General features: G+C 42.5%; 1 non-coding gene across 1 annotated transcript; it reads left to right on the top strand.

Annotated features, from left to right (window-relative positions):
* The first annotated feature begins 14,852 nt into the window (after nt 1–14,852).
* TRNAQ-CUG (transfer RNA glutamine (anticodon CUG)) lies at nt 14,853–14,924 on the top strand. Its single transcript has one exon. It is a non-coding gene; the product is annotated as a tRNA-Gln (tRNA).
* Nucleotides 14,925–25,928: the final 11,004 nt, after the last annotated feature.

Here is a 25,928-nt window from a genome sequence, read left to right as displayed (position 1 = left end):
GACAATCCCATGGACAGAGGAGCCTGGCGGGCTCCATTCCTTGGGGTCACAAAGAGTCGGACACGACTGAGCGACTGAACAACAATGACTTCAGAGCTTCGGAGAAAAACTGTAGCTGGAGAGGATTTCCGGGATGCTTTCTGTAAGGTATCTGGTCTGGTTCTTTAAAAATACCCACAACAAATATATGAGTTCATCTTTCAGGCTGCCAGAGACAGATTCACATTTCTTTTGACTGTGACTCTTCATCGATGCAGGGCTACAAGAAACCGGGGGAAAAACTTTACAAAGCAACCAAAATCTGAACCACCATATCCTCCTTAGAGGTTCTCCCTGTGTTTTACACAGGGTCAATAGAATTTATTCACCAAACTTTTTTCTTCTCTGATCCTCCACCCAAATGTTTGACACTTTCCTATTTTATATTGGGGTTGCCTCGCCATGTGATTGCGGAAAAGGTATTCTAAAGTAAAACGGTCTCCTCTGTTCTGCACTTTTCTTTCCTCACCTTACTACAGGCTCCTAGTTGATCACAGCTGACTGTCATTGCAAGGACTTTGCTTTACTTGTCCTCATGCACTCCATAGCCTGGTTCCAGAACTTTACACCTTGCGTTGCAAAACACATACTTGCTAAGTTACAGTGAAGGCAAGGAGAAACTTTTCCAGGATTAAATAAATCTGCGTTGTCTTCATTTATTCATCATATCATGCAAACACAGATGAAGGATTTCATAGAGCAAAACCTCTTTTCTTCATTCTATGATACAAACTGTTTTCCTGTTGTCCCTCAAGAATATGACTTTCATCTGTGGGTCATTTTAAAATTGGCTCTAAGCAAAGCACATCCCGGAATGAAGAAAGCAGGTTCTTCCTGATAAAGACCCAGCTTCTATTGTGAAAGGGCTGAGGTCAGTCAGTGCCCTCCCTGTCTAAAGAGCAAAGCACTTGTTTTTTATTGAGATGTTTAAAATTCTTTTATCAAGAAGTGCTTTGGCCTGATAATTAAGGTATGTGTTTGGCTTAGTTTATCTTATCTGAGGATGAAAGGAGAAAAGAACTGTGGTTTGGGAAGGGAAGGAGGCCTTCTTAGGAAGATAACCTCAAGATAGGAAAAGGCATCTCTGAGTCAAGGTAGGCCAGAAAAACCTCATCAAAGAACGCGATGGCAAAGGAGGGCAGGGGTTTTAGGAGTTATTGTGTGTGGGCGCCCCCACTGCACTGTAGTGAAAGTCGGATGGAGCAAAAGGTAGGGTAGAGTGTCCCTTTCACCACATCAGCTTCCGGCTGGGAACCTGACTTGCAGACTTTTTCTCTGCTGGTCTCTCAGGCCACGTGTGAGCAAGCATGTGTCACCAACAAGCAAGTGAGGGCTGGTTGTGGGGTAAAGTGTCAAGTGATCAACCCTCCAGGTTTGCCTGGATGCTCTAGGTTCTGCACTGACAGACTTGCACCCCCGAAAACCCCTCAGTCCCTTGCAAAACTGGACACTTGGTTATCCTACTCACCAACTGGAGAAGTATCATGGAAAATTAAGGTATTCGTGGATTCACTATCACTTACTTTTTTTCACAACTTCAAAATGTTCAGATTGCAGCTGCACAAATACCAAGTTACTCAGTTATAAAAGTGGGAAGCATTAGATTAGACTGAATGTGGGAAGTGGTGAGATTTGTGGACGGTTGTAAACAATTCACTGCAAATATAGGAGAGGGAGATGCTAGTGTTTGTAAGAAGCAAACAGTGGTAAAAATGTAGAGGATTTACTTTTTAGTTATTTAAAATATGTAGAATGCTGTTGATTTTCTCTTATTTCTATATAAGATATATTTATGTATCTATTCTGTGTCCTCGTGGCTGCGCGGATTTCTCTCTAGTTGCGACAAGTGGGGCCCACTTACCTGTTGTGGTGCACCAGCTTCTCACTGCGGAGCAGAGGCGTAGTAGCTGTGGCATACGGGCTTAGTTGCTCAAGGCATGTGGGACCTTCTCAGATCAGAGATCAAACCCAAGTCTCCTGCATTGGCAGGCGGATTGTTTACAGCTGAGCCACCAGGCAAGCCCCGGATATCTCTTTATTGTTAACATGTTTTTATAGCAATAGAAGATTTTTGTTTGTTAGTTCATCTGTCTTGGATTCAGAAAATGTATCTATTTACAAGGGATTTCGTTGGTTCACTTGCACTCACCCACACCCCAGTGCTTCCTATGGTCTTAGCTGTTTAACTTTGAATCCTCCCAACAACAGGGTATGAAGAATGTAAACCTCATGCTTAGGGAAGTACTGTTTGCACATTTCTTAATGTTCTGCTGAAAACCATCCGCTTCACGTAGTGCTGACACTACAAGTTCAGGGTCGCTAACGTAAACCAGGCACCCAAACTTGCCTAGTCCTCTCTGTTCTCTTCCAAATGCTAATCCCACCCCACCCCACCCCACCCCACACCCCCCCCCCCAAGTCTCCTGCCTTCTTTTCTCCTCTTAACTGATTCAGAGAGCACAGCCTTCATCAGAGGCTGCCATCCTGCCAGCAGAACCTGACTCCGTCCACATTTTTTCATCTCTCTCTCTTCCTGCCATCATAAAGGAATTGCTTCCTTTCCTTTCTTTAAAAAAATCTTTCCCCAGCTTAGCTTTATTTATCTAATTTAAAAAAACTTTATTTTATATCAGAGTATAGCCAATTAACAATGCTGTAATAGTTTCAGGTGAATAGCAAAGGGCCTCAGCCATACACATATGTGTATCCTTTCTGCCCGGGTAGCTCAGTGGTAAAGAATCTGCCTGCCAATGCAGGAGACATGGGTTCGATCCCTGGGTTGAGAAGATCCCCTGGAGTAGGAAATGGCAACCCACTCCAATATTCTTGCTTGGAAAATTCCATGGACAGAACAGCCTGGAGGGCTATGGTCCATGGGATTGCAAAGAGTCGGACACAACTGAGCGACTAAACACGCACGCGTGCATTTCTCCCCCAAACTCCCCTCCCTTCTCTATGTCTGTGAGTCTGTTTCTGTTTTATCAATGAATTCATTTGTATCATTTCTTTTTAGATTCCAAGTATAAGGGATATTTCTCCTTCTTTGACTTACTTCAATCAGCATGACAATTTCTAGGTCCACCTGCTGCTGCTGCTAAGTCACTTCAGTTGTGTCCAACTCTGTGCGACCCCATAGACGGCAGCCCACCAGGCTCTGCTGTCCCAGGGATTCTCCAGGCAAGAACACTGGAGTGGGTTGCCATTTCCTTCTCTAATGCATGAAAGTGAAAATTGAAAGTGAGGTCGCTCAGTCGTGTCTGACTCTTAGTGACCCCATGGACTGTAGCCCACCAGCCTCCTCCGTCCATGGGATTTTCCAGGCAAGAGGACTGGAGTGGGGTGCCATTGCCTTCTCCACTAGGTCCATCTATGTTGCTGCAAATGGCATTATTTCATTCTTTTTAATGGCTGAGTAATAAAGAATTACTTTCCTTTTAAGTAACAGCGTCTACCTTGCTGACTCCATCCTTACCTCCCTTCCAGGATCTTCCACATCAGTCACCACCACCTCTGACTCTGTATTTTCAGCTGCTGCTCCTCTGTGGCTCCACCCTTTAGCATTTCATATGCTGAACTCACTCCTATCTTTAAAAGAAATTATTTTTTCTAGTCCAATTGCTCTCAGTGCTAGTTACTGATGAAAATCACCTGGGGAGCTTTAAAAACTTTACAGTGGCCATGCTGTACCCCGGAACAATTAAGTCAGAATTGGCAGGGGTGGGGCCCAGTGTCAGAGTTATTTTGAAAGCTCTCCAGGTGATTAAGGAACACTTATCCAACCCACCTACCCTTCCAGCTACCCCCATCTGTCCTCATTCACTGTCAAACCCAACTTGCTGCCTCCTTTCCCTGACCCCTCATTTATGCCAGTGTGACCTCACCTCTGCCCCCTTTGGCCTGCTAAGCCATCAAGGTCACTGAAGAAGTTCTCATTGCTAAATCCCACTCTCTGAGCAGCAGCCTTGACCTGTTGACCTTCCCTTGGTCCCCATGCGGCCGTCTCCTATCTTTTTCCTTATCCCTCTTGCCTTCCAATTTCCTGGGCTTCCTTTCCCCAGGTCTGTCCTTTGCCTTTTCTCTGCCACTCTTGTTGGGCAATCTCATCCTCTCTCTTCACCTTTCTTGCCACCCAGTGTTCAGGACTCCCAAGGAGCCCAGCCAGCTCTCTTGAACACCCCATCCTATCTCTCACTGCATCCTTGCAGCTCCACACAGTGCACTCAGGAGCGATCTCAGATTCGACACCAACATCAAACACTTCATCTCACGCCACACTCCTGAATATGTTCTTTCTTCATTGTTTCCTGCCAATTTCCGTCCAGTTGCTCAGCTCTAGGAAAGCTTTCATCCACTCATTCAATTCCAGTTTGCGCTTTCTCCTGAGTCATTTTAATTCAGCTTTCATTTAAAACATTACTCCTCTAGGAGGCCTTTTCTGATGCCTAGACTAGGTTTGGTTCCCTGCTCTGTGCTTTGAGCGCATGAGACCCTTGCCCTAGCTAACACTGAAAATCTATAGTGATTGCTTAGTGGCTGACTTCCACTGTCTAGGAACTCAGAGCAATACAGTCTTTACCCACCAGGATCTTAGAGTTTAGAGGAGAAAAGGAATCATTGCAATAGACATCTCATCTCATCCTCTGTCTTCCCCTTCTCCTCCTGCCCTCAATCTTTCCCAGCATCAGGGTCTTTTCCAATGAGTCTGCTCTTCATATTAGGTGGCCAAAGTATTGGAGCTTCAGCATCAGTCCTTCCAATGAATATTCAGGGTTGATATCCTTTAGAATGAGATGGTTGGATGGGATCATTGACTCAATGGGCATGAGTCTGACCAAATTCTGAGGGATGGTGAAGGACAGGGAAGCCTGGCGTGCTGCAGTTGATAGGTTCACAGAGTCAGACATGACTTAGCAACTGAACAATGATAAACAGGAAAATGAATAGGTATGTGTAAGGTTCTCAATAATTTGTAAAAGGATTGCTTGACTATTCATAGGTGGCTTGAGGGGACCAGCTGAAGAAGGTTTGTGGGGCAGATGGAGCCTCCCCGTTTCAGTCTAGTACATTAACCAGCAGTAGGTCTGCTGAGTTGATCCCGAGTGAATTCTTTTGGAAAGAATAGAATAAAATGCGTGTATCTTCATTTAGAAATGCTGACGCTAGTGGTTAAGAATACTGTATATTTGAAAGTTGCTAAGAAAGTAGACCTTAAAATTTCTTATCACAAGAAAACAGAGTTACTATGTGGGGTGATGGATGTTAACTAAATTTACTGTGGTCATCATGTCCCAATATATACATAAATCATTATGTTGTACACCTACAATTAATAAGCATTATATATCAATTATATTTCAATTTAAAATAAGAAAGGGAAGAAAAAAAGATGCTAGCTAATTCTGAAGTCCTTAGACCTAAGTATGGTCTGAAAATCTGAGCATTTTAATTCTATAAACTAGTCTGAAATAAACAATAAGGAGCCTTGTTATACCTGTTGCAAGATCTATTATGTATTTTTAAATATGATGGGCAAAATAAATATTTGAAAATGTATTTGAGGTTACCGTATAGTACTTAGCCCCAGTTCCACCCACTTTCCCTTCCTAAAAAGAACCATGCGGCTGTTAGGTTGTTTAAGGAAACTTATTGTTTGGTTCTCTTGCACCATATCTGCTAAGGATGTGTGATTTACGTGTGTCGGTAGTTGTGGAAAAAGATCAGCTTTGGTGACATTTCCCCTGACTGAAATTTTGTGAACTTTTAGGCGTTTGTGTTCAAAGACAGGAATGCAAAAAAAAAAAAAAAAGAGTTCCAAGATCTGTTTTTCTTACACTTCCTCTTAAACTACAGTTTCTGAAATCTTAAGTTCCAATTACTGATTCTAAGAGAGGGTGTTTTTCCACAAGGCTCCTACGTGGCTTTTAGGAATTCCCAGGGTTAATAATTTGTCTTTGTGCCAACCCCCTGGCTTTATTTTCCTTTGCCCATCTGCACATTTTGCATGCATACAGGCTGTTGGCGTGCATATGTATCCAAGCTTTTGCATACGGAATGAGTATGCTTTCCAAAAGCAGGACCATAAAAGTTCTAAAGGAGGCAGGGAGTTCTTGGAGACGGTCCAAGATGCACGCTGCAGATGGCGCTGCTGCGATGGGGTAGGGGGCCTTCACAGCTCGGATCAGGCCACCTCTGCTCCCCACAAACCTCTGCGCTCTCCAATGCAAGGCAAGGACTCTGTGCACTTATTATTAATAAGGGCCTCTCATAGGGCATTAAGTGTGAAATTCACGGAGGAAAATGCAAGGCTCTTTGTAATGGATGCAGAGTAATGTCTGCTCTGTTTTGTTTGCAATTTGGAAGGGGGAAAAGAGGTCTAAAGGCTAAAACCAGGGTCAGTATTTGATAAAAATGAAGAATAATAACAGTGATCATCAAGCTGTGTAAATTGCTATAAAAGAGGAAGCAACAATAGGCTGGTTATGATCTTAGTGGTGTCTCAATCCTTTTCACTTAGTTCCACAGAAAGCCGATTGTCCACTGAGAGTAATGGTTTATAGAGATATATAAGCCTGAGGAGGCTGCTAGATGGAAAAGGAGAGCGGATAGAGTATTTGATTTAAGAAAGAAGGATATTTAAAATTTGAAGTCAGATCCTTTACATGCGGAATCTAAAAAGAACTGATATACATGGACTTACATACAAAACAGAGAGAGACTCACAGACTTTAAGAATGAGCTTATGGTTGTCAGGGGCAAGGATGGGAAGAAGGGATAGTTAGGGAGTTTGGGATGGACTTGTGCACACTGCCATATTTAAAACGGGTAATCAACAAGGACCTACTGTATAGCACATGGAACTCTGCAGTGTTACCTGGCAGCCTGGATCGGAGGGGAGTTTAGGGAGAGTGGGTCCATGTGTATGTACGACTGAGTCCCTCTACTCTTCACCTGAAACTATCACAACATTGTTAATTGGCTGTATCCCAGTAGGTGGCTCAGACGGTAAAGAATCTGTTCAAGGTATGGAAGACCGAGGTTTGATCACTGGGTCAGGAAGATCCCCTAGAGAAGGGAAAGGCAACCCGGGCCAGTATTCTTGCTTAGAGAATTCCATGGACAGAGGAGCCTGGCTGAGTCCACATGTTGCAAAGAGTCGGACATGACGGAGGGACTAATACACAGCACAAAATGAGGACAGATGGTGGTGGTGGTTTAGTCACTCAGTCATGTCCAACTCTTGTGACCCCATGGACTATAGCCCGCTGGGCTCCTCTGTCCATGGGATTCTCTAGACAAGAATACTGGAGTGGGTTGCCATTTCCTTCTCCGGAGGACAGAATAGCTGGGGAGAATTTGAAATATCTAATTCTGAATTTGGGTTTTTTTACACCTAAATCTGAACTAAGTCGAAGTTTGCAATGAAGATTGCTATCGAGAAGAAAATATGCAGCACTAGCCCCCAGCTGGCTTTGACCCTGAGATCCAGCCACAAAGCCACTGTATCTGAGGATAGTGGCTGACAGCCACTTCAGGCCTGCAAACTACAGGAAGGGGTTGGAATTGATTTACTTTAGAAGATTCTTGTTCCATTTGCCTTGCGCTCTACAGTACCTGCCATAGCTCTCCATACATAGTTGACACCCCAAAATATTTGTGGAGCTGAAATGATTTGCTCCCAACTGAACAAGAACAACAAAGGCAGGGTGTGCAGGACAGGACAGCCCTGAGCTGAGCTTGGGCAGTCGTCAGAGAATCACCTTAAAGAATCTGGGGTGCGGGTGGCAGGGTAGAATTCTCTGGCGGTCTGGTAGTTAAGACTCAGCACTTCCACTGCAAAGGAGTAAGGTCCCACATGCTTCGTGGTGCAGGCAAAAGGAAAAAAAAAAAGTTCAAGGGAACCTCTGAGGGAGGGAATAAGGAAGGGGAAGTGGCTGATGTACCTTATCAACAATCTTTTGATGGGGTGAAAGCACAAATGCCTTGACTCGCAGACAATGCAAAGCAAGGAGACTCAGACCCAATGTAAACCATTTACAAGGAAAGTGGAATTTGCTTAGGAAGGACGATTTGGGGGTTATCATATTTTCCATTTATACACAAATTCATTCTGGGAATAGCCATTTTACTTAGCAGGTGTCCCTCTGGTCCCTCACTAGGCGTGGCCAGCTGGTGTGCCAAGGCGTGGCTGTACCGTAAGTGCCTTCTTCAACATAAGGCCTTCTCAAGTGAATTTTTTAAAGTACTGTGTTGACTTGACCATGGCTATATTATGGTGAAATAACTTCAGAGGAAGCACTAGTCACCCTCACTCTGAAACATCAGCGATCAGACAATCAATGAATTGCTGGGTGGAAACAGTAATTCAAATATAACATATTGTTTTATACACTGCTCTTTAATAACCATTTCTGAGAGTAATGTGTTATTCAAAAATAAAGATTAATGAGAATGTTTATATGAAACCTATTTCTAAGTTATTGATATGAGCTTTAGGGGCTACGGGGAGGTGACCACTATTCAGAGGGCAACAGGAGCTGGTAGAGTAGATGAGATTGTCCAGGCAAGATATAGAGAGAGGAGTGGAGTGCCTGGGACAGACAAGGTGAGCGTGTAGATTTTGGAGAAGTACAAAGTGAAGAGCCTCAGAGGAGAGAGAAGAGCCAGCCAGAGACGATGGGAGGAAAACTATGAGGGGTCGTTGGGTAATATAGACACAAGAGAGTGTTTCCAGAAAGGAGTGACTCTTAATAAATTACAGTAACAAGCTTTGTCGATTTTGATAGTGTTTTTGCTTCCCACTCAAGCTTCAGAGAGTCCTGCACCTGCCTAGATATTCCTGGGATTAGTGATTTAGAAACATAAGTAATCCACCCTGGTACTTTGTATGTATATAAGTTTTGAAGAAGTCTCCTATGGCCATGCTCTCTGAACCAAATTTTGAAATAACATGAGCTGACAGTGGGGCAAAATATTTGACATCAAGTTCTGAAAAACTGTGAGTAAGGACAGCTATGGGCATCCCCTCCCAGGCTTTCCTCTGAGCTCTGAGAAATCACAATTACAGTGACTTCCTGTGAATCCTTTCCACCCCTCAGTAATTTTTACTATCTAAACAAAAACATTGGCGACCTTTTTTTTTTTAAAGAAGACTGCTGTATTCATTGTTTGGCTGTGGGGGGTCTTTGTGGCTGCACCTGGGCTTTCTCTAGCTGTGGAGCCTGGGCTCCGCATTGCAGTGTCTTCTCTTGTGGTAGAGCCCAGGCTCTCGTGTGCTCGGGCGCCAGCAGTTGCGGCATGTGATATCTTCCCAGACCAGAGACTGAACCAGTGCCCCCTGCATTGCAAGGCGGATTCTTAAACAGTGGGCCATCAGAGAAGCCCCCTTTACACCTTTTTGAAAATAAAGATTATTAGGATTATTTCTACTCTAAAAGTAGTACTACTTGGAGAACATTCTCATTACAGAAAATACAGGAAATCAGAGAAAAATCACCCATTATACATGATCTAGTCTCTGTTAACAATTTTAAGTGTGTTTCTTTTCCATCTTTTTTCTACTCCTTTAAAATTTTCTTTTTGACAGTTCTGAATAATTTTTATAAATACTCTTATGTGTTGTTTTTTCCTCCACTTGATATAATCAGTTCCCACTTTTAAATCCTCATAAAGATTATTTGTAATAGTTATATTACATAATTAACAAGTCCCCTATGGTTAAACATTTGTTTTAATTTCTAGTTTTTATTATTATTAAAAACTCTATCTCATTTATCCTTAATGCTTTTACAATTTTTCACAATATTTTTGTGTGTGTTTGTTTGTCAAAACACCATATTTAATTTAACAGATTAAGAAATACAGATATTCTTGAGGCTATTGATTTAATTTGTTAAATTGCTTTTAGAGTTCCCAGTAGCCTTTATTGTAAGCACAGGCTTTAGAGTCAGTTATGGGTTGAATCTTGACGTCATGGGCTGGAGTGAGACCATTAGAGGCCCTTGCCAATGGTGAATGTGCCACCAGCCCAAGCCCCCAGTACATAACTCAAAATAAATGCAGTATTCAGCTGAAAATATATTTGGAGGAAGGCTAAGGAATAGATGTTTCCCTGAGATGACCACTCTAACGGTTTTCTGTTTTTGACTGTCTGACTTCAAACTCGACTACGCTTTCCCCTCTTTTTTGGTGGCCCTATTTCGCTAGTCCCCTTGGCACGTTTGTTCACTTTGTAAAGTGATGGGGCTGCAAAGAACAACCTTTTGTGCTAGGAGAACTCAGCAGGGTCAGGAGGTCTGTCTCCACCTTATCTTTATTTTTTTTTTAATTTTATTTATTGTATTTTTGGTTGTGGTCAGTCTCCCTACTTTGTGGGTTTTCGTGAGTTACGATGAGCAGGGGCCACTCTCTAGCTGTGATATTCAGGCTTCTCATTGAGGTAGCCGCTCTTGTTGCGGAGCACAGGCCCTAGGCACACAGGCTTCGGTAGTTGCAGCTTCCAGGCCCTAGAGCACAGGCTCAGTACTGATGGTAAACTGGCCTAGTTGTTCTGCGTCATGTGAAATCTTCCCAGACCGGGGATTGAACCCGTGTACCCTGCATTGGCAGGCAGATTCTCAACCACTGTACCACCAGGAAAGTCCTAAGCCTTATTTTTATTTATTTATTTATTTATTTTTACCTGTTGCCCTTTTATATGCCCTTTTTATTTTTCTTTGGAAAAATGTTTGAGTCCTCCACTCATTTTTTTCAATTGGATTATTTGGTTTTCCGCTGTTGAGCTGTATGAATTCTTTTTTTTTTTTTTTCTCATTTATTTTTATTAGTTGGAGGCTAATTATTTCACAGCATTTCAGTGGGTTTTGTCATACATTGACATGAATCAGCCATGGATTTACATGTATTCCCCATCCCGATCCCCGCCCCCACCTCCCTCTCCATCCCATCCCTCTGAGTCTTCCCAGTGCACCAGGCCCGAGCACTTGTCTCATGCATCCAACCTGGGCTGGTGATCTGTTTCACTCTAGATAATATACATGCTGTTCTTTTGAAACATCCCACCCTCACCTTCTCCCACAGAGTCCACAAGTCTGTTCTGTACATCTGTGTCTCTTCTTCTGTTTTGCATATAGGGTTATCGTTACCATCTTTCTAAATTCCATATATATGCATTAGTATACTGTAATGTTCTTTATCTTTCTGGCTTACTTCACTCTGTATAATGGGCTCCAGTCTCATCCATCTCATTAGAACTGATTCAAATGAATTCTTTTTAATGGCTGAGTAATATTCCATGGTGTATATGTACCACAGCTTCCTTATCCATTCATCTGCTGATGGGCATCTAGGTTGCTTCCATGACCTGGCTATTATAAACAGTGCTGTGATGAACATTGGGGTGCACATTTCTCTTTCAGATCTGGTTTCCTCAGTGTGTATGCCCAGAAGTGGTATTGTTGGGTCATATGGCAGTTCTATTTCCAGTTTTTTAAGAAATCTCTACACTGTTTTCCATAGCTAAGCCTTATTTTTAAACTGAAAATAACAATACCTATTTTATTAGTTTGTTTTAAGGGTTAAATCAAGTTTGCTTGCTTTGTATAGTATCTCTTATGTAGTAAACACTCAATAAATGATAGCTGCTGCTGCTATTTTTGAGATGTAATAAATTTACATTCTTAAATGCCAGCAAAGTATGACAATACTTACCATTAAATCTTTTTTGAATCACATAATAGTTTTTAAAATGGAGTCTCATTCTTGTTTAGTCTACTTTTCTTTGCTTGCTTATGAGGTTAAACCTTTTTTTCTCTGTGTTAATAGGCTATATTCTCATTTAGAATTGTATGTATGGTTTCAAATCTCAGTACTTCCACTCACTGAGTGTGCCACCAGCCCAAGCCCCCAACAGATAACTCAAAATAAATGTATTTAGGCAGCTGAAAATACTTTGGGAAGAAGGCTAAGGAATAGCTGTTTCCCTTTGATGACACTTTGATGCTTTTCTTGTGCATTGATGTAACATCTTGCCAAATGTTACAAGGCATTTGATAAGCAATGGAAGACCCAAGATCAATGGTACTAAATAAGAAGGAAATGTACTATCTTCCCTATGATAGAGTCCCAAATATGATAGAGCCTCTGGTTGGGGTGGAAGGGGGAGTATGATTAGGACTGACCTTTTCACCTGCAAAGACTTGGCTCTGCCCCACATTTAATGATAATGAGATGTCTATAGCATCTCTAGGTACCACATCCATACACAACCTTAAAAATGTAGCTGAATTTTCTTCTGATTTCTCATTGGAGGAGAATTTTTAATTTTAAAGATAAAAAGGAAATTAGCAAGTAAAAAGATCAATACATTTAAATTCACAAAACTTGTTCTTTAAGATATTTATTGCATTAGGTATTGTTTGTTTGGTTTTGCAGTACTCAGAGAAATACAAATTAAAATCACAACAAAATACCACTACACATTTATTAGATTTGCTAAAATACAAGAAACAAAACAAACAATAAACTGGCAATATCAAGGCCCAGCGAAGGTATGGAGCAACAGATTAAATTTTCAGATAATCCTGGTAGGAATACAAGATGGTAGAGTGAAAAAGACAAGGGCACTGTCTATTATGAGTGAGACATTACTTCCCAAACACTTCTTAGAAGATTTCTCCCTCTCAACTTAATTGCCAGAATCTGGCACTTGTTCATTCCTAAACCTGATCACTTGGCAAGAGGAATGGGACCACACCTTCAATACCTGAGACTATTCATCTCCTGGGCCTGGGCCAGGGCCTTGAAATAAATCAAGGTGTGCATGTGAGCCTGACTGGGTGGGGCTCGGATGGATCAGAAGACTGACAGGTCAAAAACAGCGCATGGCTCCTGAGGTTAGTGACATAGGCAAGAACCTTCACATCTCTGACCCTCAGGTTCTTCCTGGACCAACTGGGGATGTCCACCTTAACTGAATGTTTGCCAACTCTCCAGCATAGACTGGACCAGGGCTAGGTGCTTGGAAATTGTATTTATACTGATTTTGCTTTATTTGCATGAGCACTTTGTATAATATAGTTGGCCCTTGAACAACATGTGTGGGAGGAGGGGTCAACTGTAATATGTTGTCTTTCATATGGAGGCAAGATTTTTCCTAAGTTAAGGATATATTAGTTGGGAGAGTCAGACAGTATGGAAGTCTGTAATCACTGTGGCCAAGTGCATTCAATCTCTTCTCTTAAAACATTTCTCCTAACACTTTTAAGCTTAGAAAGCACTCCCAAACTCCTTTGCACTTCACTGATACTTAATACAAAGTCAAGTTTTTCCTTTAGTCTTTTTGATGTGATTGGCAGTTTCTGCTCTCTTTAATCCATATTGGATTTGGTATGGTCTTAGATGTAAAATAAGGATCTACATTGACATCTTTCCTTAGTATGTAACCAATTGTTCTACTATCACTTATTAAATAATGCTCTTCTGCTGGGATCCAACACACGAGATCCCACCCATGACAAGGTCATGAGGGAGAAAACCTGACAGGCAAGGTGGATCAGGTTTTCAGGGGTTTTGAAAAGGCCAGCTCACAGATCCCACCCATGACAAGGTCACGAGGAGAAAGCCTGACAGGCAAGGCAGATCAGGTTTTCAGGGATTTCGAAAAGCTGCCCCCTGGCGCTCACCTTAAAGATGATATCTGTCTTTCTGATGCCTGCCTCAATGGACTACTCCCTAATTTCTGTGACACAGGCAGAAGGCCTTCCCCGATCTCCTTCCAAGTAAGAATCAATTTAGAACTTTAATCAATAAGTTTCCCAGGTGGTGGTGTTTATGAGATTATCCAGGGTAAAAGGAGTGTTTTAATTTAAACTCCTTTGCTGGTATTTTAGTTCGTTTGGCAAATGCATTTATGCCCTTGGTGCTAATATGCATGATTGCTTATAATACCCTAATCATAAAATAACATAAAGAACCTGATCATATAAAGGCCCTAACAGGCATAGAGCCCTTTGGGGGGTGAGGAAGCCCTATTAGAAAACACAAGAAAAATTATTCTAAAAGTAGCTATTGGGTTAACATTTGCTTGCTGTGTTTTGCTTGCTGTGTTTTTGCTTTTAATGTGCTAAGGTTGTGTTATAGAAACCATTGTTAATATAGTTAAAGATCTAGAGAAATAAAAGCTTAGCCCTAGTGTGGTAACAATGAGATGGTTGTTAATTGTCAGCCAGGAGTGCTAGGCAGAGGCTGCCTCACCAAAGTCGCAGAGTCAGTCTGGGGTGAACTTCTTAGATAAACGCAACTGACAACTTCTGCAGAAAGATTAATTTTTGTGTTAACAAGGTTATACTTCTACTCTGTACTGTTGCCCTATGAGACTGCTACCTTTCAGTTAAGGTCACCATATAAACGGAAAATAGGTTTACATTCACCTGACCTGCATAAAATGTTAATAGGCCCCAAGGGCAGAAGATAATGTACAAGACCCTCATAAACAAAGAAGTATGCAGAAAACACCCTGGTTTCGTGAAGAACAAGCTGATGTAATGTTAAACTATCTTCCCCTTAGAGATGTACTAACTTAGGGTATAAAAGCTACAGTAAAAAAATAAATCATTGCCAGACTCTGCCGCACCCCCCGTCTGGTCACTCTCTCTCTCCCTCTCTCTCTCTCTCTCTCTCTCTCTCTCCCTCTCCCTCACAGACTTGGCCCTATCAAGGCTGGTCTCACGTGTCTTCTCTCACCGACACCGTTCATCCCGAGGGTACCCCCTGGATCCTGCCGAGGCTGAACCCCGGCACTCTTGCATGATATGCACAGTTCCATGGTGTAGTGGTTAGCACTCTGGACTCTGAATCCAGCGATCTGAGTTCAAGTCTCAGTGGAACCTGTCTATGTTTTGCCGTCCTCGTTAGTGTAATGGTGAGTATTCCCACCTGCCATGCAGGAGACCAGGGTTCAATTCCTGACAGGGAGGAAACATGTCCTTTGGGTTTCAGTGACAAAGAATCTGCCTACAGTGTGAGAGACCCATGTTTGATCCCTGGGTCAGGAAGATCCCCTGGAGAAAGGAATAGCTACCCACTCCAATATTCTTGCCTTGAGAATCCCATGGACAGAAGAGCCTTGTGGGCTACAGTCCAAGGGGTCACAGAGTCGGACATGACTGAGCGACCAACACACAGCAACTTCAGTGGTACCTTTATCACTACAAATTATAGTTTTATACAGTTTGGAACTAGAGATCAGGAAAATGTCTGCTCACAGCAGACCAAGGAGTAGCGAAGAAGCCCTCCAACAGCCTCCCCCTCCACACACGGCAACCAAAATTGTAAGTTTAAGAAATAATAGCTGTGGGACTTTCCTGGTGGTCCAATGGCTAAGACTCTGCATTCCCAATGCAGGGGGCCTGGGTTCAATCCCTGGTCAAGGAACTAGATCCCGCATGCTGCAGCTAAAGACCTGGTGCAACCACATAAATATATTTTTTTTAATTGACAGTTGCATAAAATTTAGTCTTTCTACCTGGTCAACTGCTCTTTCTTTCAAATCTTCATTTAGCACATTTGCTTGACTTTCTGTAGTTTTCCTAATATCAAGTCCTCTTAAAACTGATTAAGATCATTATAGCTAGAGTTATTCTTCCTGAGTGTTTGACATGTTGAAAATAACCTATATTTTATTATATAAAAATATATAATTTTCCATTGAATTTACCTAATAACCAAAACGAACAAAAATGAAGAGGAAAAAGAGGAAGGGGGGAAATGTTTACTAAAATATATATAAATGAGTCTTATAAGCAACTTGATTGTAAGTTGGTATATTTGTCAGTGTTTGATTGGATGACAGAAGGGGTATTGGAACTAGGGCAGCTGTGAAGAGGCCAGAGACTGAATCCTAAGATTTGTCCTGTTGGGTTTTTTTGGGTGGGGCGGGGGGGAGCTGCACTGGGTCTTCATTGCTGTGCTAGGGCTTCTCGCAGATCACAGATAACAGGCTCCGGGACACGCACGGGCCCAGTTGCCCCGTGGCATGTAGAATCTTCCCGGGCCAGGGTTCGAACCCGTGTATGCAGCATTGGCAGGCGGACTCCTAAGATTTGTCCTTGCCAGAACTCTCTGTCTGTCTCTCTGTCTTGTCTCTGTCCCTTTCTGTCTTCTTCCCTCAACCCCCACACCTCTTTCTCCTTCTCCCCTCTCACTTCTCACTGTTACTTTTTCCTATTTGACTAAATTCTCTTCTACCACACATAGGCTTTCTCCTTGGGGGCAACGGGGTGGGGGCGGGTAGCGGCAAGATGATGATAACCAGAATCTACAACTCTGTGAGCTCGTTTGAACTTTGTTGTAGTCTTCACATAGGCATGCAGGGTCATTTGTGACTTTGCCCTGGCCTGCCCACCCTGTCCTTTTCTCTCCTCTTTCCTCACTCGGTACTCCTTATCCTGAGTTAAGAACCTTGAACTGCTTAGAGCGCTGCATCTCCTGGGCTCCACTTCGCACTTGCTGTTCCTTCTCCATCTGAGCTGTCCTACTGCTCTAGTCTCCACTCACTCTGGTGAATTCCAGCTCACACTTCAGCTCACTACAGCTGTCACCTGCTCTAGGAAATCCACCAGAATGCCACACTTCCCCCAACACAGTGAGAATCCCATAAATGTTGTTAGTGCTTGGGCTTACATCCAACACAGCATGCATGCGTCATAGACTATAGTTTATCAGGCTCCTCCTTCCATGGGATTCTCCAGGCAAGAATACTGGAGTGGGTTGCCACTTCCTTCTCCAGGGGCTCTTCCTGACCCAGGGATCGAACCTGTGTCTCCGGCATCTCATGCACTGGCAGACTGATTCTTTACCACTACACCACCAGTGAAGCCTCTAGCGTAGCCTGCGTGCTCAGTCGTGACTGACTCCCAACTGTACTCTGCAAGGTTTCTCTGTCCATGAGATTTTCTGGGCAGGAATACTGGAGTGGGCTGCCATTTCTTGCTCGGGGGGATCTTCCCAACCCAGGGATAGAACTCACATCTCCTTCATTGCAGACAGATTCTTTACCACCCAGCCACCAGGGAAGACACCCTAGGATAGTATATGGATCACATCCAGCCAGTTTAAGCAGAAAGGGATTTATTACAGGGTACAAGGTAGCTTACAGAATTTCAGCGAAGCTGGGGAGCCAAGCTTGGGTGTTACCCAGCCTGTGAGTAGCACAGCCAGGAAAAATATCCAACAACCTATAGAAATGCCACAGCCAGTCACTGCCTGACACTTCACCCTGCCAATGGTAAAGCCAGGATTTGCAAACCCTTCCAACAACACAGAAGAACCTAACCCCTGCAACAACCCTTCCTGCCTGAAGGACACTGTGGCCACTATGTCACAGTATTTTCTTTAACCTTCCAAATTTCTGGTTGGCAGAAGCCTGGTCACAGAGAGAAGGGAAGCTCGGAAATGTGTTCTTTACCACAATAAGCAGAGGGTTAAGTAGTATTGAATGAGCCAGTTTTCAGTATCTTCCATAAAAACTGTGTTAAGGACATACAGATTTATTGTTTTCATACTGTCTTAGTGAATAGTTTCTTAATCTGTATGAAATCTTTTTTCCCAGAAATACTTTAAATTTAATATCCACTTTATCTGATATTAGTATTGCTAAGCCAGCCTTCTTTGGGGTACTGATTTCCTGATGTATCTTTTTCCCATTCTTTTATTTGAAATCTCCCTGTGTAATTCTTTTTGAAGTATATAACTTGTAAGTCATATGGATAACTGGATTTTTTTTTTTAAAGTCCCATCTTTTTATAGGTGAGTTAAAATATTTTTCATTGTGATTAGTAATTAACTTATCTTTGACATTTTATAGTTTCTATTTTATAAAGCATATTTCTTTTTTAAAAATTCATTCATTTATCTTGCTGCGCTGAGTCTTTGTTGCAGTGTGTGGGCTTCTCATTGCAGTGGCTTTTCTCACTGTGGAGCACAGGCTCTAGGCATGCAAGCTTCAGAAGTTGCAAAGTGAGGCCTCAGTAGTTGCAGAGCCTGGGCTTAGTTGCCCCGCAGCATGTGGAATCTTTCAAGACCAGGGACCGAACCCATGTCCCCTGCACTGGCAGGCGAATTCTTAACCACTGGACCACCAGGGAAGTCACTAAAGACTGCTCTTTGTTCCCTTCTGTTCTTCTTTCGGATTGTCAAGTTTTCCTAATTCCTTTTCCTTTTCTTCAACACGCTTGGAAGTTACACATCCTATTTCTAATTGCTTAGTGGTTTTAACAAACTTAAATTTATATTTCCCTAACAATGTCAATAGCTAATCCATATCTCTTCTCTCCTGACTTAACCACTTTCCCCAAGCCCTATGTTTGTTTTTTTTTTTTTTTTTTTATCATTGTCTATATTTCTCAAAATGTTTTTATCTGTGCTTGGAAGAAGAAAGGAGTTTCTCTGTGTGATCATTCTGCCCTCTTGATCTAGATGTTACAAAAGTAATTGACCGGATCTCCCCTTTCTCCTGGCTCACTGCCTTTCACCTCCATTGTTGACTTTCCATTTCAGCTACACTGTATGAAGACCCATAGCTCCCTCCCTGCCTACTTTACCCCAGCACCATCCTGCAGCCTTCACCCTGGCAGAGGCAGGGCAGGTGCTGATACACTGAAGAACATGTGCCCTAAGCAGGAAGAACATAAAAACCACTGCGGTGTCTTAAGCTCCCTCCTACCCTTCTCTATTTCAGCACATGACGTTGCTTCCAACTTCAGAGGAAATAGAAGCCATTAAGTAAGAACTCTCAAAATTTTCCACTTCCTTACCAAAAAATTCATCTATATCCCCACCCACTTGTCCTTTTCAGTCTCATGTGAAGCAGTGACCTTCTTCCAAATTTAAGACATAATCCCTCAATTCCAACTCCTGTCTTCTGTATTTTTTACTCTCCCCCTCTTGTCCCTCATTTTATCAGCGCACGATACTAGCTAAGTCAACTTTGCTTGTAGTGAGCATTTCATTAATATTTATAGAGGGAAGGAATGAATATTAGTCATATAGGATACTTGCAAAATGGCCACAATAGCTATCTTCCATCTGAAATGTTAAGAATATCAAGAAACTATGAACACTCAGAAGTGTAACTTTCTACAGATATTTGAAGACCATGTCATGATGCATACCACGAATATCTGAGTCTCACAATCACCCTATTGTAGGCACTGGGGCTAAAGCTTTAGTAAAACAGACAATGATCCCACCGCCATGTAGCTGATCTGCTAGGAGAGGAAGGCAGGGTATAAGTAGTCAAATAAAATAATTTCAAAGGCTGTAGAGACTTTGAAGAAAATAACACGGAGTAACATGTAGAAGCATCATGTTTGAGGGGAAGTGAGAAAGCAGGTGTGGAGAATCATAAAGAGCAAGGGGCATGAAGGATGAGGTGAGACGAGAGGGCAGGAGCCAGCCTGAGACGTCACATGTAGCTTCCATTGTAAGTGCATTGGGTGCTATTGACTCTTTCAAACTGAAGAAAAATATATGTTGTAAGGTGCACAAAATGTGTACAACTTGATGACAACACACACAACTCATGAAACAACCACCCAGCTCAAGATATAGAACATTTCCAAACCTCAGATGCTAGCTTCATGCCACTTCTCCATCCAACCATCCCTCCAGCCTAGCCCCAGGAAAGGTAAAAACTGAGTAATCACCAACTGGCCTTCTATCACTGCAGCTTAGCTTTTCCTCCTTTTTTTAAAAAAATCTATTTATTTGTCCGTGTTGGGTCTTAGTTACGGCATGTGGGATCTTCAGTTGTGTCAAGTGGGATCTAGTTCCCTGACCAGGGATCGAATTTAGGCCCCCTGCTTTGGTAGCACTGAATCTTAGCCACAGGATTTCCAGGGAAGTCCCAGTTTTTCCCATTTTTGAACTTCTTATCAATCACATCATATAGTACAAACGTTTTTTTTGGTCACACTCCACGGTATGCATGATCCTAGTTCCCCAGCCAGGTTGGAACCTGTGCCCCTTGGGGTGGAAGTGCAGAGACCTAACCACTGGACCACAAGAGAAGTCCCAGTCTCCATTTATCTGGCTGAGAGAGTTGCATGAGCCAGGAGTCTACACTTCAATATTACTTGTTGCATGTTATTATACAAACACATCATAGTTTATCTATTATACTGTTGATGACCATTTAGGTTGTTGCTGACTTTTGTCTATTAGAGATGAAGCTGCTAGAATTGTTTTTTTTTTTTTTTTTGCTACATCACGTGGGCTTGTGGGATCTTAGTTTCCTGACCAGGGATCAAACCCAGACCCCTGCAGTGAAAGCACCGAGCCCCAACCACTGAACTGCCAGAGAATTCCCTGTTATAAATAATCTTGAACATCTTTTAGTGCCCATAGGTACTCATTAATCCTGGATATGTGTGCACGCGCACACACACACACACACACACACACACACCTATACACACACACACCTAGGAGGGGAATTGCCAGGTCAGTCAGTCCAGCTCAGTTGAGTCGCTCAGTCATGTCCAACTCATTGCAACCCCATGAACCGCAGCACGCCAGGCCTCCCTGTCCAAAACCAACTCCCAGAGTCCACCCAAACCCATGCCCATTGAGTCAGTGATGCCATCTAATCATCTCATCCTCTGTCGTCCCCTTCTCCTCCAGCCCTCAATCTTTCCCAGCATCAGGGTCTTTTCAAATGAGTCAGCTCTTTGCATCAGATGGCCAAAATATTGGGGTTTCAGCTTCAACATTACTCCCTCCAATCAACACCCAGGACTGATCTTCTTTAGGGTGGACTGGTTGGATCTCCTTGCAGTCCAAGGGACTCTCAAGAGTCTTCTCCAACACCATGAACTATGAACTTTTGAACTAAAAGCATCAATTCTTCTGTGCTCAGCTTTCTTTATAGTCCAACTCTCACACCCATGACCACTGGAAAAACCACAGCCTTGACTAGACGGACCTTTGTTGGCAAAGTAACGTCTCTGCTTTTTAATGTGCTGTCTAGGTTGGTCATAACTTTTCTTCCAAAGAGTAAGTGTCTTTTAATTTCATGGCTGCAATCACCATCCGCAGTGATTTTAGGTAAGCATATATTTAGCTTTCTTAGATATCACCAAACAATTTTCCTTTCCACTAGCAGTGTCTCGGAGAAGGCAATGGCACCCCACTCCAGTACTCTTGCTTGGAAAATCCCATGGACGGAGGAGCCTGGTGGGCTGCAGTCCATGGAATCACTGAGTCAGGCATGACTGAGAGACTTCACTTTCACTTTTCACTTTCATGCATTGGAGAAGGAAATGGCAACCCACTCCAGTGTTCTTGCCTGGAGAATCCCAGGGACGGCGGAGCCTGGTGGGCTGCCATCTATGGGGCCGCACAGAGTCAGACACGACTGACGTGACTTAGCAGCAGCAGCAGTGTCTAGAATCCTAGTTCCTCCACATCCTCTACATCCTCAGCAATATTTGATATTGTCAGTCTTTTTAATTTTTAAAATTCTAGTCATTCTGGAAGGTCTGTATTAGTCTCTCACTGTAGGTTTAACTTTACTTTCCCTGATGATTAATGATATGGAACACCTTTTCATATTCCAACTGTCAGTTTGGATTCTGAGTTTTGATAGATTTAAAGCAGGAGATTGACCCAATGCACTTTTAAAATATCTCTCTTAGGACTTCCAGTGGTTAGGACTTAATGTTTTCACTGCCAAGGGCACAGGTTCAATCTCTGGTGGGGGAACTAAGATCCTACCAGCCACCCAATGAGGCCCCAAAAATAAATATAATAAAATAAAATACCTCTCTGGTTTTTCTGCAGAGGAGTGACTCTAGGGAGCACAGTGGAGGCAGAACGTTTAGAAGACAGTTACTTAGCCCAAGCAGGAGGTTTAGGTAGCTTAGATTAGACATGGCAAAGGAGTTAGAAGTGAAGAGATTCATGATGTATTTTGGAGGAGGCCTGCCAACTGGGCGCATAGGGCAGACATGGCTGAGTAAAGGAGGAGTCAGAGATGACCTGCACAGCTGGTCCATTTTCCCCAGGGTGGAAATCTGCGGGGGGTGCTGGTCCCTTGAGTGTTAGAAGGAAAGTTATAGGAGATAAAAGAGGAGACTGAATCACACCACGGCAAACTGTGCCACCTCCTGAATAAAAACAAAATTCTGGTCACAAACTGTGCTCAAAGAAACATCCTGGGCACTGAGAGAACCATGGCGGACTTTGATTTGCTTCCCAGCTTTGCAAATGAGCTCTGTAGCGCCGGGCAGTGCACGTTCGCCAGCAAAACTTATATAACTTCATTTGTCGCTAATGTTGTTGGGCTTTTATTTTTCTTTCCAAGAATCAGTACGTCTCCACAAGATGAAATGAAAAATCCAGAAATTTAAAATTAGATTAGTTTGGAAATTACTGGCATTTTTCTTCTCCTGTAAGGTCACTCTGCCCTTGCAGGTCAATGCTGGGGAAGTGACACATTTCTTTCCTTCCCACACTTCTGCTTATTTTCATGCAATAAAAGGCAACTCCTTAACAGTTCAAATGCTTCATGCATGTGGCAAATATTTTTATTGTCATTGAAACCTTTAATTTTAAGTTACGTTATGTAAAAGGTAGAATGCCAGACCTCTAGTTTACCAGGCCATTTCTATGTGGAAAATTCTGTACTTGCAGAAATAATAAGCCGACTCTCTCCAAGTCTCCATGGTGTTGGGCTGCCTGCTGCTTCAATCTGTGGGCTGCATTTCAGTTCTTAAACCAGTGACAATACTGCATAGAAGGACCTCGCAGTTAATAATGGCTTGCTACAGATAGTCCTTGTACTAAATACCAGCCCTATGAGGTATGCAATATTATCATCTCCATTTAACATATGTGAAAACTAACTTCAGTCACTTGTCCAGAATCGCTTGGCTGGTAAGCAACAGGGCCAAGATCAGAACTCAGAGGTTTAAGTCTAAAACGAAATCTTTTGATGGTTCCCAAGCTGGGACAGTGTAGAGTGGAAGTTAAGTGTATATCTGCCAGAGCCAGACATCCTGAGTTCATATTGCAGCTCTCCCACTTACTGGCTGTGGGACAGTCACCTCTGGGGACCATCATGGTCCCTAACTCACTGGGTAAGGTAACAAACTGTTAACATAAACGGTATACAACACTTAGAACTCTGCCTAGGTTATGCTATGAGAGTGTTAGCAATTAAAATAATAGCTTAAGATCATTCACATACTACAATTTAAATATTTAAAGTGAACAGTTCAGGGTCTTCCCTGGTGGTCCAGTGGTTAAGACTCAACGCTTCTACTTCAGTGGCCACATGTTCAATCCCTGGTTGGAGAACTTAAGATCCCACATGTTGTATGGTGTAGCCAAACGATAAAAGGAAAAAAAATAGGTGTACAATTCAGTGGTTTTTGGTATGTTCAGAGAGTTGTATGACCATCACCACAATTGATCTTAACACTTCTACACCCCCAAAGGAAACTCAGTATCCATTAGCAGGCGCTTACCACACTCATCCTATTTCCAGCCATAGGCAACCACTAGTCAGCCTACTTTGTCTTTCTAGATTTATAAGAATCTATTAAATACACCTATTGTCCAGAATTGCCTATCCTGGACATCTCATGTAAATGGAGTTATATATTATGTAACCTTTTATTTCTGGCTTCTTTCACTCAGCATGGTATTTTAAGGTTCATACATTCTGTATCAGGTATCAATACTTAATTTCTTTTTATTGCCAAAAAATGTTGCATTGTATAGATATGTCATATTTCATTTACCCATTCATTAGTTGATGGGCATTTGGGTTGTTACCACTTTTCAGCTAATGTGAATAATGATGCTATAAATACTTGTGGGCAAATTTTTATGTAGACACATATTTTCATTTCTCTTGGGTGTATAACTAGTTGTGGAATGATAGCTATTATGTGGTACTGCCTCCTCCTCTGTACACAGATCCCTGAAAGTGCTGACACATAATTCTCACAGATGAGCACATACCTTAGTGCTTTCGTTCTAAGTGGTCTAATGAGGTAACCATCTTTCCTGTTTCACATCACGAATGAAGAAACAGACTCTGGGAGACTTGCTTTGTTGTTTCTTGGTCTGCAGCTCTGCCCATGGAGTGTCCCCTTTTAAGCCTGTCCTCCCCTCTACCCCTTGGCGAGTCTTTTGTGTTTGAGCTAAGACTCTACTTCTTGCCAGGAAACTTTGCTTAGACCCCATGGGTGGGTCAGGTGTTCTCCTTGTGCCTCCATGATGTCCTGAGCATTGCTCTACCAAAACCTTTTTCACTTTTGCTACACTCATCACAACCTACCAGATGGCAGGGCCCTTACGAGGGAACTCTGTTTTCCTCAGTTGTGTCTTTCATGCCAATCACTAGGCCTGGCATGTAGTGGCTACACAATAGATATTGATGGAAGTTAAGAAAGAAGAGAGAAAGGAATGTGACCCAGATACATACTAGAAAGTGGTCTATCAAACTGGTGAAATCTTTTCTGTCATATTATGCAGCTTCAGTTTGAACTGACAAGAGAGAAAAACCAGAGAGTGATTATTTAGATCTGTGGGGAAAAAAAACTTTCACTTTATTAAATCACTGAGCACAGCTTTCTTATAAACAGTGAGACCCTCTGCCCAGGGGGAATGTTGCTTAAAAGATGATGTGCGTACCCTGGACACACCCAGGCTTTTACTGGTACATGAGGACTTTTTTTTTTTAACTTAATAGCTAATTATTTATCTCAAAGTATATTAGAAATAAATATAACTAGGCTTTGAATCTTTTATACTACTATTTAGGAACAAACTAAAATCTTTTTTAAAAATTAGGACGATTCAAAATATGTATTAAGTATAATAAATAATGGTGCAGATGAAACACAGAGCAAACATAGTATAGGTAGTACAAAAGAATTCAAATTTCAGGACATTATTTAAGGATATTTAAAATATAAAAAGTGCAAAGAATCTGCCTGCCAATGTAGAAGATTTGGGTTTGATACCTGGGTTGGGAAGATCCCCTGGAGATGGGAATGGCAATCCACTCCAATACTCTCGCTTGGGAAGTCCTATGGGCAGAGGAACCTGGTGGGCTATAGCCCGTGGGGTCACAAAAGAGTTGGACGTGACTTAGTGACTAAACTACAGCAATACTTCATAAAGCTAAGCTTTCTCCAGCTTGGCTGGAATATGGCTCACCTGCAGTCTTGCTACAGTTCAGCTTTTGATTCAGATAGGTGTTATGGACTGAATGCCTGTGTCTCCCAGAGCTCATATGTTGAAATCTAATCCCCAGGGTGATGGTATTTGGAGGTGAAGCCCGTAAGAGGTCGTTAGGTGATGAGGGTGGGGCCCTCATGGGATTAGTGGTTTGATAAGAAGAGCCCAGAAAGCCAGCTCACTCTCTTCCCACCATGGGAGGTCCCAGCAAGGAGACCACTCTCTATAAACAGGGAAGTGGGCATGCATCTGGAACCTGACCAAGCTGGCACCCTGCTGTCTGACTTGTTGTCTCCAGAACTGTGAGAAATAAGTATTTGGCATTTAAGCCACCCTGTCTGGGGTGATTTGTTACAGCAGCCCAAACAGACTGAGCCAGGAGGTCTGCAGAAGGAACCGAGATCCCGTGTCTCTAACAAGCACCCAGAGGATGCTTGGGAATCCCAGGCCACAAGCAGAGCAGCAAGGTCACAAAGCATACAAAAAAGTATAAAGTAATAGCAATAAGACTACCCACGATCTTTTCATTTCTACTATACACCAGGTACTCTTCTAGGTGTTTTATAGATGTTAAACTTATTGATGCTCACAAAAATCCTACAAGGTAGTGATTAATATCTCCACTTTACAAATGACACTTTAAA

This window comes from Odocoileus virginianus, chromosome 4 (assembly GCF_023699985.2).
Source record: "Odocoileus virginianus isolate 20LAN1187 ecotype Illinois chromosome 4, Ovbor_1.2, whole genome shotgun sequence".
Lineage (NCBI taxonomy): Eukaryota > Metazoa > Chordata > Mammalia > Artiodactyla > Cervidae > Odocoileus > Odocoileus virginianus.
The sequence above is the reverse complement of the archived record's forward strand: the minus strand, read 5'-3'. Positions and strand labels throughout refer to the sequence as shown.